Genomic DNA, 20,328 nt, shown 5'->3' on the forward strand with positions numbered 1-20,328 from the left:
CCAGTACAGTGATGCTTGGTACATAGCACATACAATTGTTCCTTCCTTCTCCAATTTAACTTTTTTAAAAATGTTTATTTATTCTTGAGAGAGAGAGAGAGAGAGAGAGAGAGAGAGAGACAGAGCATGAGTGAGGGAGGGATAGAGAGAGAGGGGCACAGAATCCGAGGCAGATTCCGGGCTCTGAGCTGTCAACAGAGTCCGGCGCGGGCCTCGAACTCACAGGCTGTGAGATCGTGACCTGCGCCGAAGTCAGACGCTCAACCAACTGAGCCACCCAGGCGCCCCTGCAACTTAACATTTAAAATTCGTGCTAGTAGAGCATGGCCATCAGCTTATGTAAACTGACTGAGGAAGCCATGAAGAAAGGCTGATGGTGTGGGACATGGAAGAGGTCAACGAGGAGCCTGGTGGTGGAAAAAGAGGCTCTGCAAACACTCGGAAGTATTTTTCCACCCACACCTAGTAAATGTTACCCATGCCGTTGTGTAGAACTCTCCGCGTTATGGTATATGCTCATATGTTAAATACATTATAAGTAATTAATAAGTGATTATATCACATAGGAAAATCTAAACATATTCATACAATATAAATATGCCTATTTATATTTATATTTATATTTATGTTTATATTTATTTAATGTTGGGAAAGGCAATCTCCTGCATGCAGTCTTTCAACCCTGACACTGAGCTGCTTACAAATGGGCCTTGGCCCCAGACACTTCCTTACCAAGAGATAAAGAGCCCAGACAACTCGTGGGCGTATCGCTTTGTGTGGGAACATCTTGTATCAATTCAGACTCGGTGAGAACTCTTCTGTCTCTCCTTCATACATGTGCATCATAGGGCACCTGGCCAACTCTACTGCTGTATCTGTTCTCCACAGGGACGAGACAGGGTCCTTCTATGGCGGCACAAAAGGGATGGATATAAGCCACTTGTCCTGCCTTGGTCAACAGGAGAGACCCCTGGCTTCGGGGGAGTGATGCTCACCACCGAAGCTGGTCTCGCTCTGTCTCTTTGCTGTGTGGGGAAGGTGTCGTTTCACCCAGCATTTGGCTGCATTGTGCTTTCCTTTGTGACTTCGATTCCCAGTTGCAATGGGCAGAAGAGGTGTCCGACTTCTATTCCTGGCGATTGGCATAGTGATAATCTTTGCTATCCTCTGTGTATTTGGAGTTCTCCTCTGCCATTGGTAACTGGTACTCAGTACTCTGTTAAACATATTAAATACATATACATGTATATTATATAATATATAACAAATATATATATATATATATACAATTAAAATGTTAACTTGGCAAATGTGTGTTTTTATTAGTTCTTGTAATTATTTACACCAAAGTTAGCTGTAGTAAATTGATCATAATTCTTTTCACAGCGGAAATCACTTTCCTCTCCAATAATCAATTTGATGTCTTAAACCTTTCAAGTCAAGAACAGTTTCAATTTTTCTTAGGTATGTAATGAGCCTGAACACAATGTCTATGTGATAGGAATTGAAAACAAACAAAAGCAGCGCCATGATCCTATCTCCCGAAGTGCCAATTGCTAACTGCATGCTTCAGGAATGCCTTAGATCCTTGCTTTAAAGATGCAGGCAACCACGGCCCACTTTAATACCATAATTCAGCTAAATGTAGCAAAATAGCACCACTCTAGGAAGCCCTGGAAATCCAATGTTTAACAATACAACCCCCCACCCCCACCCCCGCCGCCCCTGCCTAGATGTTCCTTGTCAGGCTGAGATTTGAAGCTCAAAGTTTACCAACTGTTAGTAGAAGGAAACTTATTCATATTTGCTATGCCACTCATAGCACTCACACGTAAAACTGTGTTTGTAACTTTCAGTGCTTTCTCATTAGTCTCTGTGGAAGTCCATCCTAATCATCAAAATTATATATTGGTGCTTTAGTTTCAAATAGGTCCCATGGCAAAGAGTTTAACTTACTGTGTACATGAAGCACTTAACTTTACCAAAATGGTATCCTACTTATGGAAATATGATAATATCTCTTTAAGTTTGTTCTTCGTTACATGAATAAAATTTTCTTCTCCCTCTTTCTTCTCTCCTCCCCTAGGTTTCTCCATATAGTTTATAGCCAGGAGCTTATCGTAAAAGTGATAAAGAAGAAGGAAAGACCATAATGTCAATTCTAGACTAACAAAATATCCATCTGTTGTATCTACATATTAAGCTTTGTGCCATGTTTTTAAAGATAGTATGCGATTGCCTAAGGATTTATAACACCCATCATGTAATTAGTCAGTAAAATTTCAAAAATAGATCAAAACTCTCAAAATACTCAACCATATATTGTCTGTATAATTTTTATGTTTGGAGGAGATTCGGAGTGGTTTGAATTTTAGTCCATTTACATCTGTAATCCTGATAAAATAGAACTTATGTCTCCATTTTGCCATTAGGTCTTCGGTTCATCTGTTTCTCCATTGTTGTGTCCTCTTATATTAAATAGATATTTTCTAGTGTGCCATTATAATTCCATTGTCATTTATTTTACTGTATTTTGGAGTTATTTTCTTAGTTACTGTCATGGAGATACAGCACACTTTTCATGTATAACAATCAAGTTTGGATTAAGAACAACTTGATTTCAATAGTGTATGAAAACTTTTCTCCTATATTACTCTGTGCCTTCACCCCTCATTTGAGCTGTTACTATCATACCAATTACATTTTATCATTGTGTGTCCATCAGCACAAATTTATAATTATGATTTTATGTGGTTGTCATTTAAATAAAGTAGGAGAAAAAAGTTATGAATAGAAAGTATATTCATATCATGTTTTATATTGACCTATGTGGTTACAATAGGTGCTTTTTATTTTCTTTTGTGTATTTAAATTACTGTCTAGTGTCCATTTCTTTAAGCCAGAAAGACTCCTTTTAATAACTCTCATATTTCTCAGTTGTATCTGGGAATGTTGTTATTTATTAATTTTTCATTTTTTGAAGAATGGTTTTGCTGTGTATTCAATTTTTGTGACAGTGTATTTCTTTCATTACTTTGAATATATAGCCCCATTAGCTGCTGGCCTTCATGGTTTCTGATGAGTCATCAGCTGTTAAGCTTATTAAGGATCTCTTGTGTATGATGAGGACATTTTCTCTTGTTCTTTTCTTATCTTTTGACAGTTCAGTTATAATGTGTCTAGCTGTAAATCTCTGCGTTTATCCAGCATCCAGTTTGTTGAGCTTATAGGATGTATAGATTACTAATTCCCCTCAAATTTGGGTAGTTGTTGACCAATATTTCTTCAAATACTCTTTCTGCCATTTTCTCTCCTCGCCTTCTTAGACTCCCATTGTGAGTATAATTGCAAATTGGCAGACATAAATTTTATTTCGTAGATTATCTGATGATGTCCACCCATCTCTGAAATTCTGTCCATTTGTATGTCATTCTTTTCACTTTCTGTTCCAACTCGATAACCTCAATGACCTATTTTCATTTATGGATAAATTTTTAAGGTGAACTATTTTATTTTTTAATTATTTTTTAATGTTTATTCATTTTTGAGACAGAGGGAGATAGAGCATGAGGAGGGGAGGGGCAGAGAGAGACACACACACACACAGAGAATCTGAAACAGGCTCCAGGCTCTGAGCTGTCAGGACAGAGCCCGATGCGGGGCTTGAACCCATGAACCATGAGATCATGACCTGAGCCAAAGTCGGACCCTTAACCAATTTAGCCACCCAGGCGCCCCATTTATGGATTAATTTTATACTGGCTCAAGTCTGCTATGGATCCCCTCTACTATATTTTTCTTTATAGTTATGGTGCCTTTCAACTCCATAATTTCTATGGTTCTTTTTCATAATTTCTATGTCTTTATTGTATTCCCTATTGAGTGAGACAAACTTCTCATTTGTCTTCTCTTTCTTGGGAGATTATGTCTTTAGGCTCTTTGGACTTATTTAAAATAGCTGGTTTAAAGTCTTTGTCTGGTACATCCAATATTCGGGCTACCACAGGGAGAGTTTTATTAATTGTTTTTATTCCAGCACAGGTGTATACTTTCTTATACTTTCTTTGCAAGCTTCATAATTTTGTTGTTGTTGTTGTTAAAATTGGATGCTTCAAATAATATAATGTGACATCTCTGAAAATCAGATCTTTCTCACTCCCAGCGTTTATTGTTGGTGGTAACGGTGTTTGTTTAGTGACTTTTCTGAACTAACCACAAAGCGTGTGTTTTTTATCATGTATGCCTGCGAAGCCTCTGGTCGACTTAGTGGTCAGCTAATTACTGGTCACATATCTCTTTACATGCATGAAACCATTTCTCTGCCAATTTTACCAGTGCTCTCTTTGGACATCAAGACTCGGCCAGACAGTTCACAACTCTGCTTCAGGTCTTGCTTCCATTGTACCTCCAGACCAGCCAATCATGAAAGATCAACACCTTTTCAAGTCTTCCTGACATGTGTACAGCTTGTAGTCTTCTAGATTCTCAGTCATATGTCAGTTTTTCAAAGCCCTTAGGGGCATCTCATTCTTCACTTCTGCTTCTTAAACTTTGTTATTAGCCTATTGCTTTCCTCAACTCTTATCTATTATCTCAGGCAGCTGGAAATTAAACAATTGCCTCTAATTGTTTTTGACAAATATCCAGAGAGAAAAGGCTTTTGTCCCGGATGACCTCTGAGTCAGGTCAGATAAAAGCATTCTTTCAAGTGGAGCCTTCAGGGAACCTCCAGACAGGTTAAATAACAACACTTTCCTTGAAATGAAGTTTTGAAAGAGTTCCATCTTTATTCTGTCCCCACTTCTGGTGATAGGCAGCTTACTTTGACCTTGATTGTGTTTGGTGGCTTTGAAGGCTACTGCAGGGCTGAAAAGGGAATAGTGGACATAGCATAAGTAAAAATGCCACAAGCCTCACTGTTCCTACAGTAAAATCCAGTCATTTTACTTTAATGCATATTCCTGAGATGGCTGCACACATTTCATTACTATCCTGAATTCTACAATGTTGATTCCGACCATTTTTGTCAGTTTCCTTATTGCTCTTATATTGGAGACAGTGTTTGGAGTTCCTTACTCCATCATTTTCACTGATATCAATTTAAACTATATTTAAACTATATTTTCAATTTAAACTATATTTAGTTCACTCATGCCCAAATCAATGTTTTTTGAAAGTTAAAGACATGACGCTCATTCTAATACAAACACATATTAAGCTTTTCTTTAGCCTGTTAGTAAGGTCATAACTAGGATGGTGATTCTGGTTCAAAGACACCTTAAGAGACTGAGTATCAATATCCAAATGGTCAACGGAATACAAAAATGAATTTGCTAATAGATCAAAAACTGGTTAAAGCCTTATAGGGCAAAAAGACTGCAACTTTTGTTGTCATTCTCTCTAGAGGACAGAAATCAATTACCTCTCTGTTGGAGAAAAAAATATACAAGCTGATGCATAACTGTACAGAGGCTGTGTCTTAATCAAGTGCGCATAATAAGCCAAACTGATATTCATCAGCTAGAAAATGAAATAATCCTCTTGAAGACCTGTTACACAATGCTCCCACCTAGCAGTTAAAGAGTATGCAATCCTCATTTTACCCGATTTATTAATTTTGGAAACTTAAACTTTTTTTTAGCACTTGATCTATTGGCTATTTATTGCTTCAAAGTAAATTTATTTACAAAATAAATCAGGGTCTTAAAAACAACTGCCAGTTATCATACCTATCAGTTTGCCATTTGGGCAGGCTTTGGTGTCATTTCATAGAATATCAGCTAGGAAAACTCCCCTAAAGTGTGGAGGACCCATTTCCGAGACGGTCCATTTCTCGCATGTCTGTCAATGTTTGCCCGCCTGTTTTCCAGGAGATCGGCTGAAGATGAGGGCTGAGACTTTGGTTCTTCTCCAAGGGGGTTTCCTTGTTAATCCTGAACTTCACAATGGATAAGAGAAATTCCATTTTTTTGCTCTAATTTTATTACTTGGTTCTTGTTCTACCAGTTGCGGTAATCACAAAGACTCATCAGATTCCAGGGGACGAGGCAGAGATTCTACCCCTCGATACAGGAGTGGCAAGATTCTGGAGGTGAAAGTGTGATGACAAATGATGAGGAGGACAGTTTTGAAAAATACACTCTTCCACAACCCACTTGGATTTGGTGGGTTTTGTTTTGTTGTTTGCATAGGTGCCGCTAGGTGATAGGTATGCGATTTCTGAACAGGTGACAAAGACTAAGTCAGCCTTACGAATAGAAAGGTGTAAAGAAGTTGATCCAATTATTTCAAGAAAGTTAGAAGTCTAAGTAACCTAAAAATCTCCCTTAAATAAGTAGTGATTTTCATATTTTTGGCTTTAAGGCGATACAAGTGAAATAGGGTGCGAAAATTAGATCTTAACATTTCTAGTTATAAATACAGTATTAGGGCCATCTCTTTATAATTTCATAAAAAAAGAAAAGCTTAGTGATGTGGGCGTTTAAAAAGCACATGGGGAGATTGCTCCAAGGGTCATACTTTTTAAAACAATGACTACATCTTTAACAAGTCAAATTACTTGAAAAGTGAAAATTGCAGTGGATCGACTCACTGGTTTTTGTTTTGATTCATTAACTTACTGAAATGCTTCTCTTTGTTCCTTACTTAGTCCTGGGTGTCATGATGTAGTCTGGTATCACAGTGACCCAAAGCAATGTCTTGAGAATGTGTTTGTGTATGCGGGGGGATAGTGCGTACATAAGCATCGATGTACTAATTCCCAGGACTTTAGATCCCACCTTTGATAACTGCAAGCACTCTGTAGCCGTGACTCTTGTGTGTTTCACATGATCTTCTCTGGAGTTCCTGGGAATATTTCCATGTGTTTCCCAAAATTTGCACGCAGTTTCATTTGCTCTGGTGGCTGCATCAAGGCACCTTATTCTGTCTCTGTTAAGAATTCATATGAGCCCTCAGATTACCCAGATTCATGGAACACAACAGCAATGTATCAGAGGTGGAGGAAGGACGCGTATCTCAACGCACAGTTGCATCTCACTTGTCCTTACAGTCCCACTGTAATAGATTCTGAAAAGCTTTTATCATTAAAGTTACTATTAAAACAACTTCTTAGCTCCTGATTCTAACGCCCCTGTGGTTAGTTTTATGTGTCACCTCGACTTCGCCATGAGATGCGCAGAGTAAACATTATTTCTAGTTATGCTTGTGAAGGCACTTGGATTGGTAGACTCAGTAGATTACTCTCCCCACTGTGGGTGGGCATCATCTAATCCATTGAAGACCTGAATCGAACTAAAGGCAGAGGAAGGAGGATTTTAGTCTTTCTGGTTTCCTACTTGCTTGCTTGAATTATGACATCTCATCTCATTGTCTTTGGTCCTGGGATTAGGATGTAAACTACTGACTTCCCTGGTTCTCATGCCCTTGGACTTGGATGGAATTACACACCACCGGCTTCCCTGGGTCTCTTCCTTGCAGACAGCTGTTCATGAAACTTCTCAGCCTCCAAAAATGTGCGTGCCAATTCTCTGGCAAACCCTAACACAAGCACTCTCACTATAGAGCTCTCTCAAAAGTACTCTACGATGGTGGGCAGTCAGAAGCCATTCTATCATTTCCTCGTTTTCTCTCCGTCTCTGCCTCTCTCTCTCTCTCTCTCTCTCTCTCTGCCCTCCTGCACTCTGTGTATCTCCACTCTTGTGCATCTCTCTCTGTCTCCTCCCTTCAATCCTGAAAACACCCTTAAACTCTTTTGAACAACTCATGACAACATGTGTCAGAGAGATGCAGCCCACCAGTTTCACACACATTCAAACAGAATCTTGGTTGGAGCTCAGCTGGGACACTGCTACATTGACAGGAAGTAGAGGGAAGCCTGAAATTAAAGAATCATTCTTTTGAATCAAAGATGCTTGTTGAGGGCTGTTTGAATCTATCAAATGACAAATTAGGAAAACGTAATGACAAGTGATCTTTAAAGTATCAGAAGAACATGAGTCATTTTAAAAGTCAGAATGAAATTCAAAGATGCCGAACGAATTATCCCTCTGTGTCTACTGTAGAATTAATTCTTCAGAGGCTCCTCTCTGATCAAAGGAAGACACATTGCATTTATCTCTCACATAGTGAACATGTGTATGTTCTTCCAAATGTGCAATTCCCTTTTGATTTGTTTCTTAAAATCCATACAACTTTTTTATAATAATGGGACTCAGGAAAGGAAAGTCTATCTATGGAATAGAGTACAGATCAGAAGAGACAGCAGATTCCAGAATTTTCAGTTGTGCCCCCCAAATGCAGGTGAGGTACTTAGAATCCTCTCCTTGAAAACAAAATTCTGACCATAAACGGAAGGACATGGGAGAATTTTGAGTGAAAATACAGGCATTTTTGTATTGTAGTATGTGTTCTAAAATGGACCACTTCAAGGACCTAGCATACAACAGGACGCTCACCTGGTTATTCGTGTGGTTACTGACCTGTCACTTTCTCAGAGAGACCTTGACTCACTCTAGAAACTAAATTAGATGTTCTCCTTATATCCTGCTTCAAGCTGTCATTTTTTTTTAAATAAAATTATAGCTCCGGTGAAAATCAGAAATTATAGATTTGCCTATGCCCGGATTTCGTTATTTTTGTCTCCTTCACCGAGCTGTAACAGGAGTCATACTTATGTTGCACGTTCATCACGGTGTTTCCTACAGGGTAAGCACTTCATAATACATGGAAATGGAGCAAACGATACCATCGACACATATCGCGGTATTATTAACGATTCAGGGTTAAACTTCAGAAATCTTACTTGCTAAGAGATCCTCCTCCAGGAGTTCTCTTGCTCTTCTCCATCTTTCTGCCTGTGCCACAGTGCAAGGCCCTGACCACCCTTTGCCCTCGCCGTATCTCAGGACCGTGTTCACGGCAAAGCCAGCTTAAATCAAACGACATCTTCAAGGTGGCAAACAATTAGAAGGAGATAAAAACACATGCTTTTGCCCATTAGGACATGGTCAGCAATAGAGCAAAGCAGACGATCAGGGCTACAACTTAGGGAAATGTGTTCATTTCTCTTTCTTTTCATTTTCCTCCTGTAAAACTGGGGAGAAGAATATTTAATGAGTTCACTTCTTAAAAACCCCTAGTCCCCTGCCTGGCTCCTGCTATATGTATTTGTTAAAATAGAAAGTATAGGATAATGGACTTCAGTGATAGAAATATTCCTGTATCCTGACGGTGACGGTGGTCACACAAATCTACACGTGTGACAAAACTGCATTTAGAGAAGTGCTCACACACACGCAAGAATATCTGTTTCACTAGTCAAGTCTGAATCCGGTGATTGACTATATCAATGTCAAAATCCTGATTCTCGCCTCCTACCATAATTGTGCAAGATGTCCCAACTGGGGGGGGGGGGGAATACATGTAGGGCACAGTGGAATTTCTCTGTATTCTTTTATACAGGGCACACAAGTCAACCATTATCTCAAAACAAAAGTTTGAAAAAATATATGTGGAATGTTGATCATGTGGGAGGCAAGGCTTGTACAATGACAGGCTATGTAGGAAATTTGGACTTTGTGCTCAATTTTGCTGTAAACCCTAAAACTACTCTAAAAATAAAGTCATAACGAAATTAACAAATAAATAACCAGTGCAACTTTTTGGAGGGGGTGCAAATAATTCACATATTTTGAACACATTTTTTTTTTTCTGATTAGCTTCCTGATGGCTTTTTAGTTGGATCCAATCTAGAATGTATGCTCCGTAATTCAGTGTTTCTATTCTTTAGAATAAGAGGAATTTGATGACATTTGAAGATCCATGAGTGTATAAGAGCTTACTGGATTTTGTGATTTTCCACATCTTTTATAGTTGCCTTTTAAATACCACATTCAGTGGAAGCTTTTGGTGGCCATTTCTCAGAGAGGCAACTTCTTCAAATCTCCCCAAACGTGTCAGCTTATTTCTGGAAACATCAATTTCCTTTCTTTTCACATGTACATCTTATCAGATTATTACATTTTATTAAATTACACAATTACGGTGGCAACCGGCTTAGCCTTAAACATTTGGAAAGCACGGGTGAAAAATTCAAGTAGTGGGAGAACGTGTCCAAAAGGGGGGGTCACTTCCCGTAAAGACTGGAGTGCCAGGGTTTCCCAAGGCACAACATGGGGGGGGGGGGCATGGGAAGGGCAGTTAATCCAGCCAGTGCACTAGGGGGTTACAAAGCCACTTGAGTCTGCCAACTACAGTCCGCTCAACTCAGTGCTTAGTAGCCACCACTCTGCCTGCTCAGATACTTTTCTGATCTCTTCTGGTCTCTGCAATGTTTCTCTGGTTCTGTCTCAGTAGATATTGTGTAAGCCTGAAAGACGTAAAGACATAAAAGAAACAGAAATTTGTATATGGGAGGAAAAAGGAAAATTTAGAAGGATTAGCAAAGTTTCAGTAACCTCATCCACTTCTTCCAACCGTGATGGTTAACATCATTATGATTTACTAGGCACTAGATAAAGTTCTAATCACTTATTGATTTTAACTCACTAATCCTCAGAGCTACCTTGAGAAATAGGTATATATTACCATCACCCATTTTATAAAGGAGGAAAGAAATAGAAAGACTAAGCAACTTGCTCGATGTTATACATCTAACACATAGCATAACCAAGTTTTGAGCACAGGTAAATTGGCTAGAGAGTCAGTGTAGTTAATTCCCCTGCTGCAGTGCCTTTTGCCACATTTTATTCTCTAAATGCAAATGTGGAATGGCTATCTGGGGCATTGTTAACTGAGGCGTTACTAAACCAATGTCAGTTCAATATCATTTGTGTTTCCATTTTGTTAGAATTTTGTGGGGAGAGACAAGAAGTGAGGGGTGAGAGAAAGAAAGAAAGAAAGAAATTAAGAAAGAAAGAAAGAAAGAAAGGAAGGAAGGAAGGAAGAAAGAAAGAAGAAAAGAAGGAAGGAAGGAAGGAAGGAAGGAAGGAAGGAAGGAAAAGAAAGAAAGAAAGAAAGAAGGAAAGAAAGAAAGAAAGGTGTAAAGCAGGCTCCACATTCAGCATGGAGCCTGATGTGAGGCTCAATCTCACATCCATGAGATTGTAACCTGAGCCAAAATCGTGTCAGATGCTCAACCGACTGAGCCACCCAGGAGCCCCATAGAATTTGTAATGTACTCGATATTTAACTTCAAAATCAAAATTAGTATCTTTTTGTGCCTTTTAACATTTCTGTTAAAATTCTAAGGTATATATTACATAGTCAGGCACAGATTTATGAATACATATGTTCATTAGCTGTGATTTACAAAAAAGTTGGATATAAGTGGAACATGAAAGAAGAAATTACATAAATCGTGAAGCGCTCACATGAATGTTATGTCACCATTAGGAATAAAATTAAAGAACAGTATCTGAACACATGAGAAAGTGGTTTCTACATGCAGAAGGAGCTTTGGTGTATAACCAGTGGAGGGAAAAGACCAAAAAGAGCCACGCTAATATGTTGCCACTATTTCTAGGTGGGGGAAAATGTTTGTAATTTTCTTTTTTCATTTCAAATGCGTTTTCCTATAGTGAGATAATATTAACTAATTAAAATGCTACCGCTGCAGAACATTTATAAGCATCTGACATTTTAAAAAGAAAGAAAACTGGGCTATTATAATTCTAACCATAGACATTACCTGAGTCTGGGGGAAGGCAGGAAGCCCGTGACTTTTGCTGTAGAACCAAGGGTTTAGAACGTCCAATTCATGTGCCCTCTTTTCTGATTGGAATTCTAAGGAGGGGTGCTTGAAAGGTAATATTCCATTTCCAGGCAAAACAACCAAATACAGAAATGGAGTGGAAAGAGTTAAAGGAGACTATTTAGTTTGGGCCTAATTGTGTCAGGCTGGTCCCGGACTCCATCTCTGGAAAGTTAGAGTTCCTGTTTCACTTTCTCTTGGAAATGTCAAGTTTGGAAACACTAATAATTACAAAGCATTGTGTAAGATTCCTTCTGATTTCACTTAAGAATTGGTATTTTTGACTTTTGATTTTTTTTTATGTTTTTATTTTATTTTGGTTAGAGAGAGAGAGAGAGAGCAGGGAAGGGGCAGAGAGAGAGGGAGACCCAGGATCTGAAGCAGGCTCCAGGCTCTGAGCTGTGGGCACAGAGCCTGAGGCGGGGCTCGAACTCAGGGATGGTGAGATCATAGCCTGAGCCGAAGTCGGATCCTTCACCGACTAAGCCACCCAGGCGCCCCTACTTTTGATATTATTTTATCTCAAACTGGATAATGGGCTCAAAAATAATTTTTAAAGCATGGCGAGGTTTCATGTTCCTACAAAATAAACACATATGGTATATTGGTTTTGGTGCCTTGATACATTTCGGTGTTCAGTTTTCTCTCCTGTTCACAAAGGAACTAAAGGCCTTGTTAGTAACCCGTTGTGCCAATACTTATGCTTTGTGAGAGGATATCGTAGGGCTTCTCCAAAACTTTGGATTCAAATTAGTACCATGGCCTTTCCCCTCACTGGAAAAAACATTTTGGATGTTTAATAAATCCTTTGGCATTTTGGTGTCCGTCTTAAAGTACCGAGAGAATAAGGTCATAATACAGATGGAAATAAAGAAAGCAACAACACGGCTCATGGAAAAAGTGTTGCTGGACTGTAAAATGTATGGTCTTATGAGATCATATCTCCATTGACAACCACAGGGACGTGGCAGAAATGGTTCCATAGTAGGCACCTTATGTAAAATCAAGGCTTCCGGGTGGCTCAGTCAGTTAAGCATCCAACTCTTGATTTCAGCTCAGGTCATGATCTCATGGTGGGGAGATCGAGCCCCCGGTTTGGCTTCTCACTGGACTTGGAGGCTGCTTAAGATTCTTTCTCTCCCTCTGCCCCACCCTCACTTGTGTGTGTGTGTTTTCTGTCCCTAAAAGATAAACCGATAAATACATACATACATACATACAATCAAGGAATTTTTACCCATATACACACATGGATGTTTTCTCCATAATTACAAAGGTTAACACCTCTTTCTAAACTGGAGCTTATACCAAATTGAACTTGCGAATTACACTTCCTTTCACTCTGGAGTCTACCCTGGTTATGCCAACAGGAACAAAATCTTTATGTATTTTAAGAAAAAAATTAAAGCACAACACTGCATGTCTTTCTGTATTTATTTTTCGGCCTATTTTTCAAAACAATAGAGTCTAATGATTTTTATTTTATATCAGTGCTTTTGATTTTGTACCACTAGTTCTAAGCAGACCATTACGTTTTTTTTAAAAAATAACTCTTGTATAGAGCAGATAGCACTATGACATGCATACATAATTTTATAAGCTAGTTTTGGTCACAAAAAATAACTGACTTTAGTTTCAGTAAGAGTATTTTGCTATATTTGTATTGAAATGATGCTGTTTGAAGGGCATTCTGAGAAAGGAGATTCATCAGTTGATAGAACTTTGTAGCTGTTTCAAAGACACCATACCCAAGATGAAATATCACAATGTAGAATTGTGAAAAATAATTAATGGGAAGTCAGGTATCTTGCCTACTTTGTAAACTCTTCATTTGTCTGTGAGTATTGTTCCTTAAACGTAAGGTAGATGAGAAACATTCTTATGTTTTCTCTTTAATCTCTTATTATTTATCTCCTTCCAAAATATTCACTGAGAACATACTGCTCTGCATTATACGCTACACTTAAAGGAATAAACTTAATAGATTTTGAGTTATTATGACATGCTATCTACACAAGTTTTTTTTGAGTCTAGGCCAGTGTGGAAAGATGTTATTTTAACCATTGTTCTTCACATCTCCATTGGTTTAATGTATATTTCTAAGTTAATACCATTATTACAATAATGAAAATCTAATTTCTGAAAAAGGATGTTATTTTAGTGAAACATACATAGCATACTTGACCCTAAAGAAGGAGTAGGTGGTAATGAAGTGTAATCTGTGCCTGACCAGACTACTGATTTCTATATTCATTGATGGGAATTTTTAGTACTTTGAGCTTTTGTTAATTTTTTTTTTCAACGTTTTTTAATTTATTTTTGGGACAGAGAGAGACATAGCATGAACGGGGGAGGGGCAGAGAGAGAGGGAGACACAGAATCGGAAACAGGCTCCAGGCTCCGAGCCATCAGCCCAGAGCCTGACGCGGGGCTCGAACTCACAGACCGTGAGATCGTGACCTGGCTGAAGTCGGACGCTTAACCGACTGCGCCACCCAGGCGCCCCAGTACTTTGAGCTTTTGGATGGAAGTGATTTAATTTCAAATCAAGGGAACTTCTCACACCCTTGAAATATTGGCTCACGAAGAAGTTTGTCAGTAGCGATTGTCCAAATTATGCACTATCACTAATTAGCACTTTCTTCATGTAGTGAGGCTCTGAGAAAAATCTTACATTTGCTCCCGCACTTTTCCTGGAGTGGTCTAATACGTGTTCTTTAAACAAGGGTATGTTTAATAGAACATGCTTTGTTTCCTTGAAAAATGGACCATCGGCTCTTTGAGAAGATTCAGGGATCCTGTGGGGAGACTCAAGGAAAATCCAACAACCATTCATTCCTCAAGGTATAACAAGTGTTAGGTGGAACCATATGACGTTGCCATTTTTGAAGGTCAAATGGTTAAACATAGACAATTTCTTACAGTTCAAGTTATTGTTTTTCGATGTAACAAACCAACTCTTTTTCTGATTTGACAAAATTACTTTTCTGCCAGCCCTGAGACTCAAGGTACATTTTGTTTTTTACATAGAGAGTTCTTTGAGAAAGTAAAAATAATTCCAAAGCAATAGTCAATACAACATCATAATAATGCTCATTGACTAATGAAACAACATAAAAGGGGCAGCAATTTGCGATTCATTAAAAATTCTTTTTTAAGTTAAATAAAGGGAATTTCTTTGGTATTTTAGATTTTCCCACTTTAACAATAAACACATTAACCCACAATAAATTCAACTAACAGAATTTTTATTAAGAAAAAGCCCTTTTTAAAATGATTTTGTAAGTCATTAAATCATTAGTGACTTTTAAAATGATCTGAGAGAGAACTTTTGGAGATGATGTTTATGACATAGATTGTAGTGATGATTTCATGGATGAATACTTATTTCCAAATCCATTGTGGCATAATAGATATATACACATTTTTGCATGTCAATCATACTTCAATAAAATGGTTTAAAAAAATAACCCATGGGGCAAAGAATAAGCCAAAATGAAATTAGAAGATATTTTGAAGTGAATGGAAATAGAGTCACAACATAGTAAATTTAAAAGATGCAGCTAAAGCAGTACTTGGAAATTTAAAGCACCATCACTAATATTAGAAATGAAAACAGATCTTACATCAATGACTTCAAATTCTCCCTTAAGAAACTAGATTCTTTTTTTGTATGTTTATTTATTTGGAGAGAGAAACAGAGAGAGCTAGAGAGGGGCAGAGAGAGAGGGAGAGAATTCCAAGCAGCCTCCGCACTGTCAGTGTAAAAGAGTGGGACTCTTGACCAACTGAGCTGCCCAGGCACGCCTCCCTTAATAGACAAGAAAAAGAGAAGCAAACCAAATCAAAAGTAAATGGAAAAATAGTAAGGATTGGAACTGGAATCGCTCAAATAGAAAACTGAAAAACAAAAAATTTGGTTCTTTGAGAAGATTAATTAATACACTGATCTTCTAGAAACAGTCATAATTTCTACAGCTTAGATGAATTGGGCCATATTCATGAAGGACTCAAACTATCAAATCTCCAAAAGCATATATGATAGTTTTAGTAGCATTGAAAAAAGTTTCTCAAAATTTAACATCCATTACTAATAAAAACACTACACATACTAGAAATTAAAGTCAGCTAGTTTCCTTGTCCCATAAATGGCATCCGAAAAATCTCTATACCTAAAATCATACACAAGAATGAAAAACTAAATGCTTTCTATGTAAGATCAGGAACAAACTGAAAACATCCACTTCTCCATATCTTCCAGCATTGTATTGGAAGTCTAGTTAGTGAAATAAGGCACAAAAATGAAATAAAAGCTATCCAGATCGGAAATGAAGAAATAAAACTCTCTCTATTCACAGAATATGATCATCTGTGTAGGAAATCTGATGAAATCTACACAACCCTTCCAGAACCAAAAGGCGATTTCAGCAAGATTAGAAGGTATAAGATCAATATGCGAAAAACCTAATTGTATTTCTATATATAAGCAATAAGCGATCAAATATGTAAATTAAAAGTAGAATTTATAAAATACCATCAAATTATATAATATTTAGGGACCACCCTGACAACAGATGGACGAGTGATCTACCTTGAAATCTAAACAACATTGAGAATAGAAATTAAAGTTGTAAATAAATGTAGAAATATATTGTGCTAATAGATCAAGAAAGAATATTGTTAATTTTGCCCCCAATTATCTATAGCTTCAGTGTCATCCCAATCAAAATTTTAGACACATTTTGGGAAAACTAACAAGCTTATTCTAAAATGCAGGTTAAAATGTAACTAACCGCGCGTGGTCAAAGCATTTGATTATGAAGAGTGAAATTTGAGCATTGGTGAGGCCTGACTTCAGGACTACTATAAGCTACAATAATAACTAGCATTAGGTATTAGTGTCAAGAAAGACAAATAAGTAATATAAAATTTGATTTTTGGCAAATACAAAAGAGCAATATAGTGGATAATCTTTTTCAAAACACAAAGAAAGTAAAATTGCATCCAAGCCATGTACAAGTACAAGGACAGGTACAGGGACAGGCACAAGGACACACATCATCTCAAGAAAATTCAAAGAATTAAATATAAAGCCTAAAACTTTAGCATTTCTATAGAAAGAAAATCTCTAGGACTTTTAGTTAGGCGAAAATTTCTTAGATGTTATACTAAAAAAAGCACGAGCCATTAGAGAGCGTATTGATAAACTGAACTGCATTAAATTTAAGGATTTCTACATTGAAGAGTATAAAAAGACAATGTGTAGACTGGGAGAACTTTTGCAAAAAAAAAAATGTCTAGTAAAGGGCCTTTCTTCTCCAGGAATATGCAAGGAATTCTCCAAAATACAATACAAAGAAAGAAAATAATTCAATAAAAATAAATGGTAAGAGATTCAAACACTTCCTCAAAATATCTGGATGACGCATTAGCAAATGTAAAGAATGTTCTGGAGTGATGGAAATTTTCTGTCTTTATATATACACATTTGAGGAGCTATAATAAAAAGTGAATGTGGGATGTGGACTATAAGTGACTATGTAATCAAACAGGAATGGCAGAATGTCGACGGTTGTCTAATGGTGACAGATCAATGGAGGTCTAGGTATACTATTCTGTTTACTTGGTATATTTGGAAAGCTTTCGTGTTTAATAAAGGAAAACGAATAAATAAACCAAAAAACAGGATTGAGTATGCCTTCCCCTGGTCTATAGCACTGGACCACCTACTTCTTGACGATTTTTGACAAGGGCCTATACTCTTAGATTGTAAACCGCTGCTTTTAAAAAAACCTTGGCTTAATTTTTCTCTCTCTAGCAAGAAAGTATAATAATTACATGTATTTGATATTTAATTAAATTGTACGTACTTTAATCACATTCTCATAATTAAATATATTTTCTATTATTTTAAACAAACACAGATCTCTCCATCTATCTGGATACTTTACTATGCTCTTTCTTTGCAAATAAATTTGAGGCAGTTAGAAAATCTATTCTTCCTCTCTTTATCCCAATCCGATTCCCAAGAGTAAAATTTTGCTGAACTGGTTTATTAGTTTTGGACTCTACTGAGGTTTTCCTTGCAGAATGTTTCTTTCAAAAAAGTCTTACTTAGTACTTGTCTAACAAATTCCATTCATTCTATTTATTATTCATTTTATATTAATGTATATTATAGAAATATTATCTATACAGAAATATTATACATGATATAAATACAGTTTTATCTCTCTCTATTTTATTGCAAATGAACTTAACTAATTACAATCAACAAAAACACTCCATATATTTGCTTTATTCGTGTGTGGTTCATAATTTGAAATTCTACCTCTCTAGAAACATTCCCCTCAGATCACCGACCCTTAATATTTATAATCTATTTATTACACCACACATATAAATGTTTCCTAATTTAGTAATTTAATTGTATATTGCTATTCCAAAAATGTTAATTGGATGCTTTTAAAAGACATTCTATATTGTAATCCAAAATGGAAAAGAAAATATTTTTTTCAGAAATTATATTGGTGAAAAAAAAAGTGTGACTTTTACTGTAAAAATTCTATCCATAGTCTGAGTTTCTTCATTGTCTTAGAATATCACAAGAAAATTATTGATTGGCAACAAAACAAACTAGGCAAATGATCTTGGTTATTATTTAAGGCGGTAGACAGCACACACCTCCTCCAACTCTCCGAAGTTTAAGTTCATCAGATGTTTAATGAGTTATGAAAGAAATCATTAAGTGAGAAGAAAGGAAGTATTGACGATTATAGTACAGAGTTTTTGGAGTTAAGAAGTATATAGGTGTGTGTGTGTGTGCGTGTGTGTGTGTGTGTGTGTCTGTCATGCTTTACTTTGTGAAGCAGATACTCAGTGACATTTATCCTTGTAGTATGCTCTTGTATGAAGACAAAATAAAGACTTTACTTGGCACACTTCTTGCTTTATATAAATCATGTCACAATTAAATATGTTTTGAGATCCTTTGTTGGAAAGATTCTATATGAAAATAAATGGGTTTTATTTGCAACTTCAAAAGCAATTTTCACTAATGAGACTCTTTAAATTCATATCTGTGCCTACGTACTGCACTTGGGAACTTTAAAATTGCATTTATAGACAGTGCAAGTATATAAAAATAGAAGTCAATAGAAAAGAACATTAATTAAATTTCCCAATAGTGTAGATACCTTTTATTCATATTTGTGTACATCGTTTTAGTCTTTGGAAAATGTAATGTTTATAATTTTCTGTGGAGAGGGTGAAGGAAAATCTATATTATAAAATAGTACAGAAAATACTGCTTCTTTTCATATCATAAGAAACCATTTAACACGAAAAAGTTCTAATGTCGTTATGACAACCAATTTTCCAAAATTGTAACATATATTTATTTCCATGTTTGATTTTATCTTCACTAAGGCAACATTAGGGCGATAATTTATTTTTTAATGTATCTCTCCTTTCCCAGTTCATTTCTTGTACCACATGTGCCCCTAAGAAGGAGAAAATACCTTGGTATCTATAATTGACTGTTGCAGGAATTTGGGAATTGTAGAAAGCATCTACTACGGAGCTAAAAATCAGCAGACCAAGGCCTTCCTGACTGCCACAACTCAGTTGTACAATCACAAAAAAAGTTAAACTCTCAGGGGCCTCACATATTTCTTGTATAAAATGGCACATTTGGAAAAAATGATCCTTAAGGTCATTGCCAGATCTAATACACTCTGATTAAATCCCAGTCTGAGGGTAACAAAAACACATGTGGAGGCAATAAGGCTAAAGGGACTTTGCAAGGTACACACATCTCACCACGGCTCCTAGAACAAGAACAAGAAGAATAATACTCATGTCTTGTTTCAGTGTTGCTCAAACATTGTTTCTCCTTTGGGTCACTTGAAAGGTGCAAAATGCCCTCCTTAGCAATCTTAGGTGACATGAGAAAGATTGTTTCCCACTCTCTCAAATATTTCATTGTCTCTTTTCTTCCCAAACTCAAAAAAAAAAAAAAAAAAAGAAAAAAAAGAAATCCAACAACCATTTTCCCATCTCTCACTCACAACTGATAACCTTGCTTCTGAATTCACTGGGATACTGACAGCAATCTTCTAGGAACTCTTAATATTTTACCCTTCAAACTCCAAACCTTCCTCACTCTTTGCCCATATAGGTCGTTGTGCCCACAAAGGTACAATGGAAACTACATCTCCTTTGGAAAAATTCCATCTTTCCACTTCCACTAGAGATCTTTTATTATCTGGTTTGCTTACAGCTCTTTCAGTTTTTGCCTTAGTATTCTACTGGGTGTGATTTAAAATGCTTACCAAATAATTACGACACAATCACAAGTCATAAGAGTGGACACCAAACACTAAATATCAGACCTACTCCTTCATATAATCAATTCCTCTCTCTCATTCCACATTTTCTATCTACAAACTCTCCATGTACTCATTCTTTTCTGTGGTTTAAAACAGCCTCCATACATTGATGATTACCAAATATATATCTCTGACATTTATCCTTCCTCTAAACTCCGGAAGCATATATCCTTTCTGACATCTCCA

Source organism: Panthera uncia (assembly GCF_023721935.1).
Source record: "Panthera uncia isolate 11264 chromosome A1 unlocalized genomic scaffold, Puncia_PCG_1.0 HiC_scaffold_16, whole genome shotgun sequence".
NCBI lineage: Eukaryota > Metazoa > Chordata > Mammalia > Carnivora > Felidae > Panthera > Panthera uncia.